Below are 17,337 nucleotides of genomic sequence, written 5' to 3'. Positions count from 1 at the left end.
GCAGCCGCACAGGTCTTCACATTATTGTACATACTTTGTTCAGCAACATGGATTCCAATGGTGTTGAAAGGGTCACATACTGTATTTATAAGCTATAATTCCAAAAATGCCATTTCTTTCTTCATGTAATGATGTATTCGTGGCCGCGATATCACACATGAGGTGAGCTGCTGACAGTGAGCTGTTACCATAGAGAGGGCGGGCGCGTGCCTGTGAATGAAGTCTACTTTAGTGCACATAACATGTATAGGCTGTGAATAACAGAAATGTTTTAAGTTAACTTGGCAACATTTGCCATATTGTCTCTGGGCCACAATACGTTTACAGCCACATTAGCCAGAGCTATCAGTACCAAATATTTGCCAAAAGTGACCCATGTTTGTTTTAGCATAACTGGGCCACATTTGCCATATCTTCTTTGGGCCACCATCGGCTCAAATCTACATTAGCCATAGCTTACTGTGCCGAATATTTGCCAAAAGTGGCCCATATAAATATTAAAATACCTAGGCAACATTTTCCATATCTTCTCTGAGCCACTATAAACTAACAGCTATTTACTGTTTACTGTGCCGAATGTTAGCCAAAAAAGGCACACATGTCTTCAGATAACTGGGCCACATTTGCCATATTTTCTCTGGGCCAGTATATGCTCACAGCCACACACTAGCCAGAGCTTACTGTGCCAAATAATTTCCAAAAATGGCCCACATTTGTCTTAAGATAACTGGGCCACATTTGTCATAGTACATCTGGACAACTTTAGGCTCACAACCACATTAACCAGAGATTACTGTGCTAAATATTTACCAAAAGTGGCCCACATATGTTTTATAATAACTAGGGCACATTTGCACCCACACGTGTGTCACCGACTAGGTCACAGTCATTCTCCTCTCTGACCAGCAGAGGTCATCATCACAGGACTTCTAGACATTCCATCATCCACTTAAACTGATAAGCACACACACCTGTTCCTCATCCGACTAACGACCCACACTCACCTATATAAGCCACACTCTTGTAAGAATTGAAATATTACAAATATTTTTGATGTCTTTGACAATTCAAAACATGAGCTGAAAACAGAGACTGTTGACCACAACCCAGCAGGTGGGAATGCGGGAAAAACCAGTTCCTGCTGCATTTGCATCTGAGTCTGCTGAAACTCGGCTTCATCCACCCCATCTCACATATGGTCATTTCAATGTTTGAATGTTCTAGATTAACCAAACTGACTTTAACTATCATGTTTGATATCATTTGAAATGTCTCAGTGCGATTGGTACAATGGTCTCATCCTCTCAGAAACAGACATAATCAAAACAATAAATATATAACTTCAGGCATCTTTTGAACCACTGTGAAGGGTGTGACTTTTCCACTAAGTGTGAATGCCTTTTGTTATACACACACCCCCTTCCTTGAGGGAATTCTTGGATTATTTAAGGTAAGGTTTGAGAAAAGCTCAGGGCGATTCTGCCTAACCAGATCAGCCCATAACATGGAGCCTGCTCCATGTTATGTATATTTTTGAAGTCAGGTATGCATCTTTCATCTTGGATTTATCTTTGATAATTTGATGTTTTGTATTGATCATTTATGAATTGACTGATTGAATTGGCATAATACATTTACCTGACTAATAAATTGTAATGTTTGACCATATTTTGCTCACTCTGTAATTATTAATTCAAGTAGATTACGCTGTATCCTTGTTTCCGCACGTCTTGCGTCAGGTCAGTAGACGGACTAAAATCCAGTTGAGATGGAGCATTGGGCACACTAATTGTGTTTTAGAGATCTGGCTGACTCTTGATATTGATTCATGTGTACTTATGTGGAAAGGGCGTTAACTTCCATCTAGGTCAACAAGGTGTTGCACGACTAACCTAGATTGGGTACCCGACCTTTGTTTGAAGGTAATATTATTCTAAATTAAGTTCATATGAGAAACCATCGGCTTGGTGAAAACCAAAGTTACTATAGAGTCCAGTAGTCGGGTACATTTATATTAATGCCCTAACCTCTAATTAGAAATGATAATTGTCTTAATTCAAAGGTGTACACCTAAGCGGGACTAATTAAAGTATTTTAGAACGAGCGCGCTGGTAGCGGCCATCTAAAGTATAGTCAATTACCTCTGTTTAATATTCAAGACTGACCGGAGTGTGACCGTGAGGGACGCCTTCAGCCGAGGCGATTTCTCTGAGCGACATGAGCACCCGAATGAACGGATGTAATAGTTACTAGTGAAGACAAAAGGTTCAAACATTCATCTAAATTACATATTGATATAATCTTCTTAATGCTTTATGATTGGAGTCAGATAAAACGAGGATAAATATATTAATATTCTAAACCACCTCATACTAAAATTGGAGTCAGATATGAGTTAAATTTAAGGTAAATCAACATTGTGCACTGGAAAGACCGAACAGGCATTGAACCTTCATCCACCAGTGGACACCGGCATTGGGCCAACTGGGTGGACCTTACACTCTCACTCCAGTTCAGTGCGAAGTCTTGTTTAGCTGCCACCCCTTTGACTAACTACAATTGTGGTTTATGTGAGTTCGCACACGCTTAACATCTGTGTGCTGTTTGTTATTAAACTCTGTTTAATAAATATACTGCAAATGGATCCCTCTGTGTCAGACCCTCCGTTACAATGTGAGCCACTTTAGGTTTAGACACAGATTACCCTTAAATGACTATGCCACATTTTTGCCATTAGGCTCACATTCAGGTTACATTTTGTCAAAAGTGCCAAATCTTTGCCATAAATGGCTCATATATGAATTTCAATCTTTGTCCCCCCTTTGCTATTGTACAGGTGGGCCACTTTAGGCTTACATTCATTTTGTCTGGGCCAAAGGAATACCACCAATGCTGCATAACTGCCCAAAGGGGCCCACATTTGTATGCTATCTGGGAGTGCTTGTTGCATTTGCACACTACCAACAAAAGTAATTCAAAATAAAAAATGTGTAGAGGTTCTATGTTTAGTATTATTTGTGTCTTTATGTGATCATTTGTAATGTAATGTAATGTAATGTAATGTGTATTTATATAGCGCATTTATTGTGTATGGCAATACACCCAAAGCGCTTCACAATCATGAGGGGGGGGTCTCTTCACACCACCACCAGTGTGCAGCATCCACTTGGATGATGCGACGGCTGCCACAGGACAACGGCGCCAGTGCGCTCACCACACACCAGCTATTGGTGGAGTGGAGGGACAGTGATAGAGCCAATTCGGTGGAGAGGGGATGATTGGGAGGCCATGATCATAAGGGCCGATAGAGGGACTTTGGCCAGGACACCGGGGTTACACCCCTGCTCTTTCACGAGAAGTGCCATGGGATTTTTAATGACCACAGAGAGTCAGGACCTCGGTTTAACGTCTCATCCGAAAGACGGCGCCCACTGACAGTTTAGTGTCCCCTTCACTTTTACTGGGGCATTAGGACTCACACAGACCACAGGTTGAGCGCCCCCTGCTGGCCTCACTAACACCACTTCCAACAGCAACCTAGTGTTCCCTAGTGGTCTCCCATCCAGGTACTGACCAGGCTCAGCCCTGCTTAGCTTCAGTGAGTAACCGGTATATAATATTTTACTATTTAACATATCAATATTTATCATATCAATATCATTATATAATTATATTCATTGTCTAAACTCTGTATATAACTCCCTGCTATTTGTAACATTATAACTTAATTATAATAAACTTTTTTTCATCAGTAAAATTGTCTTTGCTGTATTAAATATTATTATTATTATTGGTATTATTATTATTATTATTATTATTATTATTAGTAGTAGTAGTAGTAGTAGTAGTAGTAGTAGTTTAATCATAGTGATCTCAACTTATCAATTTAAGTGTGGTTTATTCATAAACTAATTTCGAGAGGATCACGTGCTTGTAATCAACACGGCTGGCTCCTTGTTAGCTCCGTAATCAGCCCTATTAGATGATTACGGAAGCATTATAAATAACCTGAGTTTTCCACTCCAGTTATCTTCGTCTTGAAGCTCCCCCCCTTCCACCCCTACATCCTCCCACTTTTTCTGATCGGGCGACACGGTGGCCCAGTGGCTAGCACTGTTGCCTCACAGCAAGAACACTGCTAGTCCAACCCATCGGGCTGGTTGGTGTTTCTGTGTGGAGTTTGCATGTTCTCCCCGTGTTCGCGTGGGTTTTCCCCGGGTTCCCCGGTTTCCTCCCACCGTCCAAAAACATAAACCATAGCAATCGACTAAAACAAATTATCACCCAATACAACCTGAGTTTACACTTCTCACGGTGACAAGCAGGGGAGTTCTCGAGACCTACCTGACCTCGAATTCCCCTCTCACCCTTCTAACGGGAGGGAGCCCCGGGCTCGAGGATATTACGAGCTCAGGGCTCTCTCCCGGGACAGCATGCCAAATACGCTTTATTGATTATCAGCTAAGTGTGAACTCTTGAAAGGGTATTAAAATTCAGTCTGAGTTTGTTTTGTCTTAAAATAAAGAGTGGATAACTGCAGTATTACAGCGAAAAGCTGTATTTACGAAAAAACTGTGGTATTACAAAGAAAGGGTTTGGTGTACTGTCATTGGTTTTGAGATCAAACTGCTGCAGCTTGTAAGCAGTAGCACTAAGCAAGAATGATCCGGGAGACACAAGAGTGACACTGCTTACTGATGTACTGAAGGATCGAGAATGTAAACTGAATAAACTACTGTGGGTTATTTACATTTTAAATATGTTTAAAATCACTTATCCATCTGTTTATAAAGACTCAAATTTCATTTATAAAATAGTGTTTGTGGTATTGTTACAGAAAAAATGGCAAAATAAAATGATCTACAAGTTAAATGGACCACAAAAACTGATTTATTCTAACCAGATATGAACAATAAATGTAATAGAGTATGATTGCTTAAAGCATTTTAGAAGTCATAGGGAGGGTCATAGACCACGTTTTAAAATTATTGTTAAAGTATTTTTTGATAATGATACTTGTAGATTATTGGATTGTGCCTCTACTTAAATTGTGCAGTAAAATATTAAAAAATTTTTCCAATTGTTTACACACAATTACTTGTACTACAGACACAATGACTACAACATGTAGCTGATGATGCACCAACCCCCTGAACCAATTCTGCTAAACTACAAGCACAATTCCTGCTTTACACTCAAATTGCAGGTTTAAAACACACTTTTTTTCAAAACACTACACACAATTCTCTGCATTTTGCGAAATTTTCATGCAGAAAATCTTTTGTTTTTACAAGGAACACACTGTCATTCTCAATTGTAAAGTCAGTTGTCCTACTTTGCATACTAACTCATCACATGAGTAAACACTTGTCACACAGAATTGCAATTTAGAAATCAGAGCTCATCTGGTTCACAACTAGTAACTGCCCACCCATGTTTTTTGTTGTTTATCTCCCCCTCTATATTCTCCATTCCTCAAACCTATTGAGACATTTTTTCTGCCTGGAGATGTCAAGTGTATGACCGAAATCCACACACACACGTATGCCCTTTCTTCAAGCTATAGCAGTTGATGCTTTCCGTGGCTGGATTCGCCATGCAAAGTGACATTTCCCCCACTGCTTGGCCAGACCAAAACAGAAAAGAGGATGCAGTATAGCTGTTTTTTTGTTTTGTTTTTTTTTTACTGTTTTTTTCTAATTGTTTACACACAATAACTTGTAATTCAGACACAATGAACAAATTGTCAAATTCTGCTAAACTACAAGCACAATTTATGCTTTCAAACTGCAGGTTTAAAACACACTTTTTCAAAACACACAATTTTCTGCATTTGGCACCATTTTCATGCAGAAAATCTCTTGTTTTCACAAGGAACACACTGTCAATCAAAATTGTAAAGTCAGTTGACCTACTTTGCATACCAACTCATCACATGAGTAAACACTTGTCACACAGAATTGTAATTTAGAAATCAGAGCTCATCTGGCTCATAACTGGTTCACTGCCCACCCATGTTTTTAGTTGTTTATCTCCCCCTCTATATTCTCCATTTCTCAATCCTATCGAGAATTTTTTTTTTCTGCTTGGGGATGGAAAATGTATGACTGAAATCCACAGACACGTATACCCCTTCTCCAAGCTATAGCAGTTGATGCGTTTCGTGGCTGGATTCACCATGCAAGGTGACATTTCCCCCACTGCTTGGCCAGATCAAAACAGAAAAGAGGATGCAGTATAGCTGTTTTTTATTTTTGTTTTATTTTTACTGTAACTGTATTCTGTAAATACTTCTGTTGACGGCATATGTAGACCACATTATGTGCAACTTTGTGTTGGTTGATGAACACTGTGTACACTGTTTTTGTGAAAAAAATACAGTAAAATATATTTGGTATTTGTCTGTTTTGTATAAAAACAATGCACATCTGTAGGCCAATGTATAAGTGTAACACTGTCATTTTTTAAAAAAAATTTAAACTGCTTTTATTTTAGGCAGAATAGAACAAATAAGACTTTCTCCAGAAGAAAATAATATTATCAGGCATACTGTGAAAATTTTCTTGCTCTGTTACATATTATTCGGGAAATATTTAAAAATAAGACAAAAAAATCAAAAGGGGGATAATAATTCAGACTTCAACTGTATGTTTTACAGGAGCTTTGAATATTAATCTTCAATAAATAAGGCAGTGTTGCAGTATGGAAGAGGAAGCACGGAAGTGAGAAAGATTAGAAACAGGACAGAGGATGGATTTTTTTTTTTACATTGAAATGTACACATCACCAGAAAGCTGAATAAATAAGCTTTACATTGTTGTATTGTTTGTTAGGATAGGGCAATATTTAGCTCAGTATCTAAGTGCGTCTATCACTCTTTAGTGAATACAGTATGTTCATGTACTTTATAGCAATATCTCTCAAACTCTGATTAGATCAGTATTAGTCATAATACAAGTGTTTAAGATTGATTACAGCAGTGTTTAAATGAAGCAAACAGATTTATATTGAATGAAGCTTGTGTGTTCTGTACGGTGTTAAAATTGTGTTTTGTTATATTGTTGTAAAGTTTTAGAGGAAGTGTTTCATTTTGCAAAAGTTCTGATGTGTTCTGCTGTTTGTGTGTGTGGTGTGTAAATTGTGTTTTGACAAAATGAGCCCCAAAAATTACGAAACCCACCCGTTACTTTTACAGGTAGCCAAGGTGTTGTGCCCTACCGTTTGGTCTGACTAATTCCCCAGCTGTCTACAACTATCTTGATCCACTAGTAAATAACCAGCACACTCTCAGAAAAAAAGGTACAATGAGGGTACAATTTTGTTCCTAGAGGGAACAAAATATAAAATTGTACCTTTAAAGGTCCCATATTGGTCCTTAGGGTACAATTTTGTACCCAAATGGGCTATAAAGGTACAAATGTCCAGATTTAGGTTTGAAAGGTACATTTTTGTACCTTTTATAGCACATTTAGATACAAAATTGTACCGTAAAGGACCAATTTGGCACCTTTAAAGGTACAATTATATATTTTGTTTCCCTATAGGAACTATATTTAAATGTATTAATACTAAATATTAATACTAAAATACATAATTAAAAAATTTTATTAATAAATAAATTGATTGAATTAAATATTTTAATAATTATTTTTTTTCATGTATTTAAATTACATTTTTTCTCAAAAATGCTAATAATTTAATTTATAATTGAATGTAGTTTAAATCATTAAAAACGTAAATACTGGTCTTTGCTTACTGTTTAAGACCCTATAGTTTATGGGATGTAGAATAAGAACCATGCAGAGTGACAGCATCTTCATACAGGTGGTGATGTTGCTGTCTCTTTAAGAATTTGGCTTGTTGAGACGTTATAGTAGTGTTTGTTACTGAGGCGGTCGGTAGAGTATGCTGGCTATTTACACAGAACTTCGCACGCTTTTCAAAGAAAAGTCTATTTTGGAGTCCACATTTTTCAGGTAAGAATGTATTAAAGATATATTTTCAGTCTCATTTTTACATTTGAAGCCGTGTTCTGTTGATTTTGTCTGACTCTCGGGTCTCGGCTTTCCCCCGCTTTAAGTGCTCCGGACTGCCTGGTGTACGTTGGCCTGCTGGATGGAGTTTGCTAAGATGTCTGCAGCTTATTAAAGAAGTTAATACAATGTGATATCGAAGTCACCGAGGGACATAACGTTATAGACGGTGAGTACTATATGCTGTTAGTTTTCTCGGTGTAAAAGTTCCCTTTATCCCCTACGTTACGTATTCGCGCCTTATATCTTACGTTACGTTACTGCTTTATTAATAAGTGTTGCCACGGCGGAATATAATCGCAACCGAGATAGCAAAAAACACTCGGGCCAGTTGCGGCGGCAGAAGCGAGCCGACGCTGCCGTATCCGTGCACCGGAATCAGGCCGTGACACGTGAGTAATGTGCGGTGTGGCCCGGAGCTCGCGCGACTAAAGTCTTCATATACCTTGATATAAAACCTTTTGTTATTAATACTGGAAATTTGTAATTATCGATAATGTTTTATATTTTGAGGGCATTTTTCTAGCCACGGTTGACCGCTGAAATGTAATTTTAGACGGTTATATAAGTTACACCGCCATTTTGTGAAGAAAAATCACAATTTTGTCACCGACAAAGCGACTGATTATGTAAACGTGGCTAGTTACAAACGTGGCGTGTGTATGCTTGTACATATCTTCGTTTCAGTGTCTAAGTTACATTAATGTTGAGGAGTGTCCACAAACTGTCATGTATTGTTGGTGCTTTACTATCGTTTAACGTTATACTTATGTTAATGTAGAATTATTAACATACCACGTTGTATAAATCGACGTTTTAAGTTATACTTTGTTCTTTAATGTAATCATTTGTCTCATCTGTTCTGAAACTGGTACCTTGAGCTATTTTACCTATTTTATTAATATCTCAAAATAAATAAATAGTTATTGCTTTATCTTATTGCTTTCCAGAAGTTTTTGAAGTTTCCAATTGTATTTCAGGACAAGATTGAACAACAGAATGCAGCCTAACAGCATCAGACCAATGAAGGCATGTCATATGAAAGCATGGCTCAGTTACAAGATGTAAGTATGTCTCATTATCTATACCATGGTTTTAATGGCTTACATACTATTTTAAATTTGTAGGTTTTTACTTACAAACAACAATAAATGTACACCCACATGTTAAAATTATTTTCTAGGTTTTCATCGAAAGATGAGAGATCAACTGAAGAATGCTATGGACCTGACTCTAAGGTACTCTTTCTAAACTTTCTCCACTTGATTAATATTATTAAATTCTAGCTTTGTATGGATTCATTCATATTTGTTTATATGCCACATCTTATGTTCCAGGAATTGATTTTACAGCAGCACTTCTCATGTTGCCAGCCTTGTTAAGCGAGACACTTCAACATTTCGTTGTGCTCGGGTGCGTATGTTGTTTTCTGTTCAGTATATGCTGTGATAAATGCATTTTATAATTCTTGATATTCTTTATATTAGGATGACGCAGTGGGTAGTGCTGTCACCTTACAGCAACAAGGTCGCTGGTTCGAGCCTCGGCTGGGTCAGTTGGCATTTGTGTGAGGAGTTTGCATATTCTTCCAGTGTTCGTGAGGGTTTCCTCCAAGTGCTCCGGTTTCCCCACAAGTACAAAGACATGCGCTATAGCTGAATTTGGTAAGCTTATTTGTCTGTAGTGTATAAATGTGTGTGTGTGAATAAGTGTGTCTGGATGTTTCGTAATACTGGGTAGCAGCTAGAAGGGCATCTGCTGCATAAAACATATGCTGGATAAGTTGGTGGTTCATTCCACAGTGGCAACCCCAGATTAATAAAGGGGCTAAGCCGAAAAGAAATTGAATGAATGAATGAAATTTATATTAGTCTTTTAATCTGTGATACTTTTTTTTATTATCAGTGAATATTAATTATTTTACTTTCTATGCATGTTGATTTTCTCTTCATCAGTGATAGAGTGACTGATATTAATGTAATTATTGCTTTGTCATTTACAGTCAACCATCTTCACCACATCCAACAGTTCAAGTACAGGAGGAGGCCACCGACTGGACAACTGTGTTAACAAGACGAGTCACGGCAGTCTTCAGAGTTGATGGGATTGTGATTGGCCGGGCTAATGATGTGGACGAATATACATTTTTGACATATCCATCTTATTAGAAGAACACCTTGATGTTTCTGCAGTGGAATGTTTTGAATGAACAGTGGACGGTGACAAGCCTCGATCTACTCCAGTTACCAGAGTGATCAACCTTGTTTTTTGTTTCTCTACATGCTCTTGGGATAATCACAATCATCAAGTTTCAGGGCACACTGCTCTCATTTATGCATAAAGCAAATTTTTAAATAACTTGTGGTCCTAATGACTATCAAAGAACATTATATGAGTGCTTTACATGTCATGTTTACCAAAAGCATAAACACATATTGTGTTACAACAAATTACAACTCCACTTGAGGATGATGAGGAGTAATCTACTGATGTTGAGGAAGAGGCTACTGATGTTTTTGGTTTTCTGCACTGTTGAAGCAATTTATAGAGAAAGTTTGCCTTCATTCTGAAATTCAGAGAAAATGTTGATGACAAATTATTTATTATGACTGAGTATTCTGACTAAAGACATACTTTGGACTTAATAAAGTGCAGTACTTGATGTAGCCTGTGTAATGTGTTTATAAATCTTAAACAGTATTCTTGTGGTCTTTGTATTAAGTGTAGATTATTTAGTTTTTATTCTTATCTAAATTGTTCTTTTTACTGTTTTACATGTCTGCTTTATACTTGCTGTGTAATTTTATTTCTTAACACATTCAGTTGTGAGTTGTAATGAAATATTTCTACATTAATAAATAAAAATGGACATCTGTGAACCAAAATATTTTATTTATTTGTGCATGCAGTCACCAAAGGATCAAAATGCCTGGGTCAGTACCCTGACAATACTATATAATATAAAAAGGTACATTTTTGTACCTTCAGTGTCTAGGGTACAAAATTGTTCCTTAAAGGGTACAAATGTAGAAGGTACAATTTTGTAACTTTAAATAGAGGTACAAATTTGTACCCTTAAGGGTACCACCCCAGTGACGAGCCATTTGTACCCTAAAAGGTACAATTTTGTACCTTTTTTTCTGAGAGTGCAGGTGCTACAATGGCTGCAGGAGAACCAGTTCTATGAGAAGAAGAGAAGTGCATCTCCCATGCCCAATCATATCCATTCTCAAAAAATTGAATAGATATTTTTAGCCAAGAGGCTGAGCCCTAAACAGTCTTATTGGGCCCTCTTATTTGGCCTATTCAATTACACCCTGTCTTACAGGCCTAGGTCCAAAAAGATCAAGCCCAATCAAGATCAAGCTCAGCCATTCCATCTAGTCCTGTTTTGTTTCTGTTGGCCTCACTAGAACCTAATCCAAAAGCAACCTAGTTTTCTCAGATGGTTTCCCATCTAACCCTGTTAAGCTTAAATCATCAACTGAGCTGCACTGTCAGTTGAGGATTTGAGCTCTTTAAAACTTTCAAAGATCCACAAAACTAGATTGTCAGTGCTGTTCAGCTGGAGGATGAGCTGCACAGATACATCAAGTAGCAATGTTATCATGGGTTTGGATCATGTGTGCTCTCCTGTGAATTCCAGAAAATAAGGAATACATGATTCAGCTAGCTCTCTGCAGCCCTCACAACATGGTTGCCCACCGAAGATAAGCAGGGTTGTGTCTGTACCTGGATGGCAGATCACACGGCAAAACTATATTGCTGCTGGAAGAGGTGCTAGTGAGGCAGACAGGGGGTGTTCATCCAGTGGTCTGCATGGGTCCTAGTGAAACAGTACACATTATAGGGAACTCTATGTTCTCAGTGAGCACCATGTGTTGGATAAGACGATAAACCAAGGACATTCGTGGACATTCGTGGACATTCGAGTTGAGAAGTTTTCCAACCAAATCTGTAAAGTGCTTTGAGTGCACAGAAAATTGCTATATAAAGTAATTATCATTATTATTATCATTATTAATATTATTATTATGACAAGCTGTTATACTCTTAGAAATTAATGCACTCCCGAAGTGGTCATGTATATATATATATATATATATATATATATATATATATATATATATATATATATATATACATATATATATATATATATATATATATATATATATATATATATATATATATATATATATATATATATATATATATATATTGGATGTGCATTATTTTCTAAAATAAATCATCTGACCCGAATCAATATTTCTTTTCATTTACACACATGTAAAGACAACTTTAACAAAAGTTGTATAGTTGTTAATCTAGTACCTTCTCATATTTTTTCCTAATTATCTTATCGTTCTAAATTGAAACAAACCTCCAACAGTGGGTTGTCCAGATGAATAGCAAAAAGACTGAAACAATTTCACCAAAACCACAAAAAGCTGCTTGATCCAAATCTGAGATTTTGATAAAATTACATATCAATATTACAATGTCAGTAGCTAAGTTTCCTTCCAAAGATCCAAATTAGACTTACTTGCATAGCTAAAAATTGCGTAAAACATTTGCAAATAATGCTCTGTTTCCATCCAATAAGTCAAAAAGAACAAAATCCTCACTTTCTGAAAAACTGCCACCAGATAAAAGAAAAAAGCAATTTAATGTGGTAGAAGAAGTCATTGCATGTTTTTCTCTTAGTGTTATCAATTTCCGGTAGAATTTACAACTTACTGGCAGCAATTCGCCAGTTACTTACTGTAAATCAGTTACAGCAAAAACACTGTATTTACATTTACAGCACCATTTATCCTGCTCTATTTGTATTTTCAGTATTGGATGTATATCTTCACTGTAAAATATACAGTAAGTTTCACAACATAACTTTAAAATACATTAATATACTGCATAACTGTCCTACAGTGAAAAATTTAATAGTTAAATACTGTAATGTAATTTGCTTAATTTGCAAAAAAAATAAAATAAAATGTTAACAGTTTAAGCATATTTTCAGTTTTTTTTAAACTGCTCCAGTCTATTAAGTACTGTACATCTCTACTAAGTTGTTTCTTTGTCTGTGTAAGTGTGCCTCTATGGTGTGTGTGCGTGTGTGTGTGCGTGTGCGTGTTTGTAAGAGCAAGGGGCATACATGGTAAGTATTTTAAGTAATTAATACTTGTAACTTTGTGACAAAAATGTGGTTATTTTTAACCTGGTTTTAAAACAATGCATTGCATTGGTTAGTGTAAAATAAAGTAAAAAGTGCAAATAAATAAAATATTTTTTAATCAATGCTGTCTGCACAAACTGCCGTTCAGAAAGCTCACGCAGAAGCACATCCTCCGCTGCGTTCGTCCTCAGGATGGGTTTGCAGCGACCCGAAGAACCTGAAGACCTGAAGGAAGCGTACTTTCATGTCTCCATTCTTCCACACCACCGTCAGTTTCTGCGGTTTGCGTTCGAAAGTCAAGCTTGGCAATACAAAGTCATCCCCTTTCGGGCTCTCTCTGTCTCCGTGGGTCTTCACCAAGCTCGCGGAGGGTGCCTTAGTGCCCCTTCGGCTTTCAGACATCCGCACACTCAATCATCTCGATGACTGGCTGATTTTAGCCCACTCTCGGGAGAAATTGATTATGCACAGAGACAAGGTGCTCCGGCATCTCCACCTGTTGGGGCTTCAGGTCAACCGAGAAAAGAGCAAACTCGCCCCCGTGCAGAGGATCTCTTTTCTCTGACTGAAGCTGGACCCGATCCTCATAACAGCGCGCCTCTCCAGACAGCGCGCACAACAAATGCTGAACTGTCTGAGAGAGTTCGACAGCAAAATAGTGGTCCCACTGAAATAATTTCAGAGACTCCTGGGGCATAGGGCATCTGCAGCTGCTGTCACTCTGCTCGTATTACGATTGAGTTCCCAGACGCGCATGGCAGGCAGGCACACACTAACTCACTGTTACTGCGCTGTGTCGCTGTGCCCTCAGCCCTTGAAACGACCCTCATTTCTACAAGCCGGAGTGCCTCTAGGACAAGCGTCTAGTCATGTTGTTGTTTCAACAGATGCTTTCAGCTTGGGTTGGGGGGCTGTGTGTTGTGGGCATGCAGCTGTGAGCCTTTGTAAAGGAACCCAGTTGCATTGGCATATCAATCGCCTTGTTGTTGATAGTGTTCCTCGATCTCCACCGTTTTTTTCCAGTGCTGGAGCAGCAGCACGTGCTGGTCAGGACGGACAGCACGGTGACTGTGGCGTATATCAACTGCATGGGGGGTATTTGCTCTCGATGCATGTCTCAGCTCGCCCGCCGTCTGCTCTTCTGGAGTCATACGTGGCTGAAATCGATGCGTGCCATTTACATTACAGGCGAGCTCATCCATGCAGCCGATGCGCTCTCACAACAGCCTTTACGTCCTAGAGAATGGGGACCCCACCCAAAGTCTGTTCAGCTGATATGGGCGTGATTCGGGGAAGCCCAGATTGATCTGTTTGCTTCCCACGAGAACGCTCATTGCCAGTTGTTTGACCGAGGGCTCTCTCGGCACGAATGCACTGGCCCACAGCAGGTTTTGCTAGTTGCGCCCCTTTGGCCCAACCGGACCTGGATGTCAGAGCTCTCCCTCCTCGCGGCAGCCCTCCTCTGGCAGATCACTTTGAAAGAGAACCTACTCTTTCATGGACAGGGTCCTATCTGGCACCCTCGCCCTGATCTTTGGAACCTACACGACTACCTACTACGCTAGAGCTCCCTCCTCAAGTGCCTATGCCCTAAAGTGGAGTCTATTCACTGAATGCTGCGTCTTTCGCAGAGAAGACCCCTGAAATTGCCAAATCAGCGTTGTGCTTTCTTTCCTCTAAGAGAAGCCGGAGAGCAGGCTGTTGCCTTCGCACTCAAGGTTACGTGGCTGCCATCTCCGCTCATTATGACGCGGTGGCTGGCAGCACCATGGAAAGGTGTAACCTTATCATCTGGTTCCTCAGAGGCGCCAGGCAAATTAATCCATCCTTCCCCTCTCTCATGCCCTCTTGGGATCTTACCCTCGTTCTCATGAGTCTGAGTCAGATCCCTTTGAACCTCGTCTCAGTATCTTTAAGATTTCTGTCCCTGAAGACAGCTCTGCTGGTCTCGTTGACATCGATTAAGAGGGTCTGGGAGCTGGAGGCATTTTTCGGTCAGTGACTCGTGCCTGTAATTTAGGCTGGCTTACACTCATATTGTCCTGAGACCACATCCGGGAAATGTGCCAAAGGTTCCAACCACACCGTTTAAAGACTAGGTAGTGAGCCTGCAAGCACTGCCCATGGAGGAGGCAGACCAAGCCCTTTCTTTACTTTGCCCAGTTCGCGAATTTATCTGGACTCTACTCAGAGCTTTAGATCATCTGAGCAGCTCTTCATCTGTTAAGATGGTCGGCAGCAGGGAAGTGCCGTATCAAAACAGAGGTTGGCCCACTGGATAATGGATGCCATCTCCCTTACTTACCAGAGCCAGGGCGAGCCGTGTCTTCCAGGAGTGTGTGCGCACTTCACTCGGAGCTTCGCATCCACTTGGGCACGTGCACACGGTGGCTCTCTAACAGACATCTGTAGAGCTGCATGCTTGGAGACACCTAATTCATTTGCAAGGTTTTACAACCTCCGAGTGGAGCCGGTTTCCTCAAGGGTATTAGGTAACCCTTGGTGATTGAGGAAACAACTCGATTAAGGTATTGAAACACGCTTGCTGCACCATTCTCCCTAACACGGAGATACGTACACTTATTCACTCTGTCTGTATAGTTCCCGGCTTAGGTGAGCCCTGTAGATTCCTCGGAGGCCCCCAGCACTGACACAGCGGAGGAGTCACTCGCTGGCCCATTACGTGGTAGGTCTGCCCTCTGGTCAGCCCGCGTTTTGGGTATAGGTGCCAGCTATGCGTGATCCCCACTAGGCGATCCCATATGCTTATTCAGCCACGGTGCAGTCCCCCCTCACAGGCGGACCCGTGTCTTTCCTCTCCGCTAACCATCATATTATATGCGTACTCCCCCTTCTCAGGGCTAGTCCATATACTCTGCCATCATATCTCCCCATTGGGTAGCAGGTGGCCTCCACAGCTTCTGTCTTATCGGGACTGCACGCTTTTCCAACGTACTCATGTATTAAATTCCTAGAAATTATGTAGACGCTTGCGGTTCCCGAAAAAATATCTCTAAATCCATAAATCTTCTTTGAAGTGGGATAAGTAGTTTAATTAAAAAGGTTTCATCTTCTTGCTTTCGCTGTGCTTTTATGCTAAATTGATTGCAACAAGCATCAGGTGCGCAAGCTGATGCTGCCAATTCATTTGGCATTTAATTGGCCCGTTTACATACTTTTTCAGGCGATTGGCTTTCTGAACGAAATCCCTATACGTGGATTAAATCCACTTATAGCATTTCCGTTCCCCGAGGGTTATTTTAGTAACCAGAGTAATATTTTGTGAGCTTGCTTTTTTATGCGAATATAAGCATTTCATTTTAAACTAAAAAGGTTCCACTTAAAATATAATATAAAATATATAATATAATATGTTAATTAACATGCAGTTCATCTACAAAAAAAAAAATAATAATAATCTAGAGAGAAAACAAATATCTATAGAAAAATATTTGAGTTTTGATGCTAGGGCCCCACACCTGGAATTGCTTAGTCTGCCCCTGATCCCTTTAGACATGTTGAGTACAACAGTTAACAAGAGTTAACTAACTCTCAGAGTTGTTAGTAGATTGCTAGAGGTTAGGGTTAGAGCAATTTGTTGGCATGTACTTTAAAAGTTACAAATAGTTACTAGAATGTCTGTGGGTGGAGCAATTATGTGTTACCTGCTCTATAATTTGTATGCTTATGCATACTGTACATACAGTACATGATAAAGTTCTTTGTAAGGTAACAACATTTTACAGTCAGTATGTCACTGTCTTAAACTCTTGGTTCACAATTAACCTAAATCATCATGCAGATCAATCTCCATGTGTCAGACGAGGTTTAAGAGTTCATCGTCGGTTTAAGTCCTTAAGGAGAAGAGCCTGTCAACTGCATTGAGCCCTTTTAGGCTAAGGCTTTGCACTGCTTCTATTTAGACAAATATGACAGGTTAATCAAGGTTATTAATTCATTTTCCTTATCCAGTATATGTTTTACACCGTGTATGCCCTTCTAGCTGCAACCCAGTACTGGGAATAATTAAAGTTACAAGGCCTCAAAAATGACTAATCATCCTGATACATGACAACAAAAGTGATCTCAGAGGACGAATGTAACACTGATTTTAATAACAATGTAAAC

General features: G+C 39.3%; 1 long non-coding RNA gene across 1 annotated transcript; it reads left to right on the top strand.

Annotated features, from left to right (window-relative positions):
• Positions 1-7,992: 7,992 nt before the first annotated feature.
• Positions 7,993-10,165, top strand: LOC137496568 (uncharacterized). The gene is made up of 6 exons (XR_011017005.2): positions 7,993-8,202; positions 9,014-9,097; positions 9,217-9,271; positions 9,371-9,446; positions 9,521-9,697; positions 10,036-10,165. It is a non-coding gene; the product is annotated as an uncharacterized lncRNA (long non-coding RNA).
• Positions 10,166-17,337: the final 7,172 nt, after the last annotated feature.

This window comes from Danio rerio, chromosome 10 (genome assembly GCF_049306965.1).
Source record: "Danio rerio strain Tuebingen ecotype United States chromosome 10, GRCz12tu, whole genome shotgun sequence".
In the NCBI taxonomy this organism is placed as follows: Eukaryota; Metazoa; Chordata; class Actinopteri; order Cypriniformes; family Danionidae; genus Danio; species Danio rerio.
Note: the sequence above shows the minus strand (reverse complement) of the source record. Positions and strands in the feature narration are given on the sequence as shown.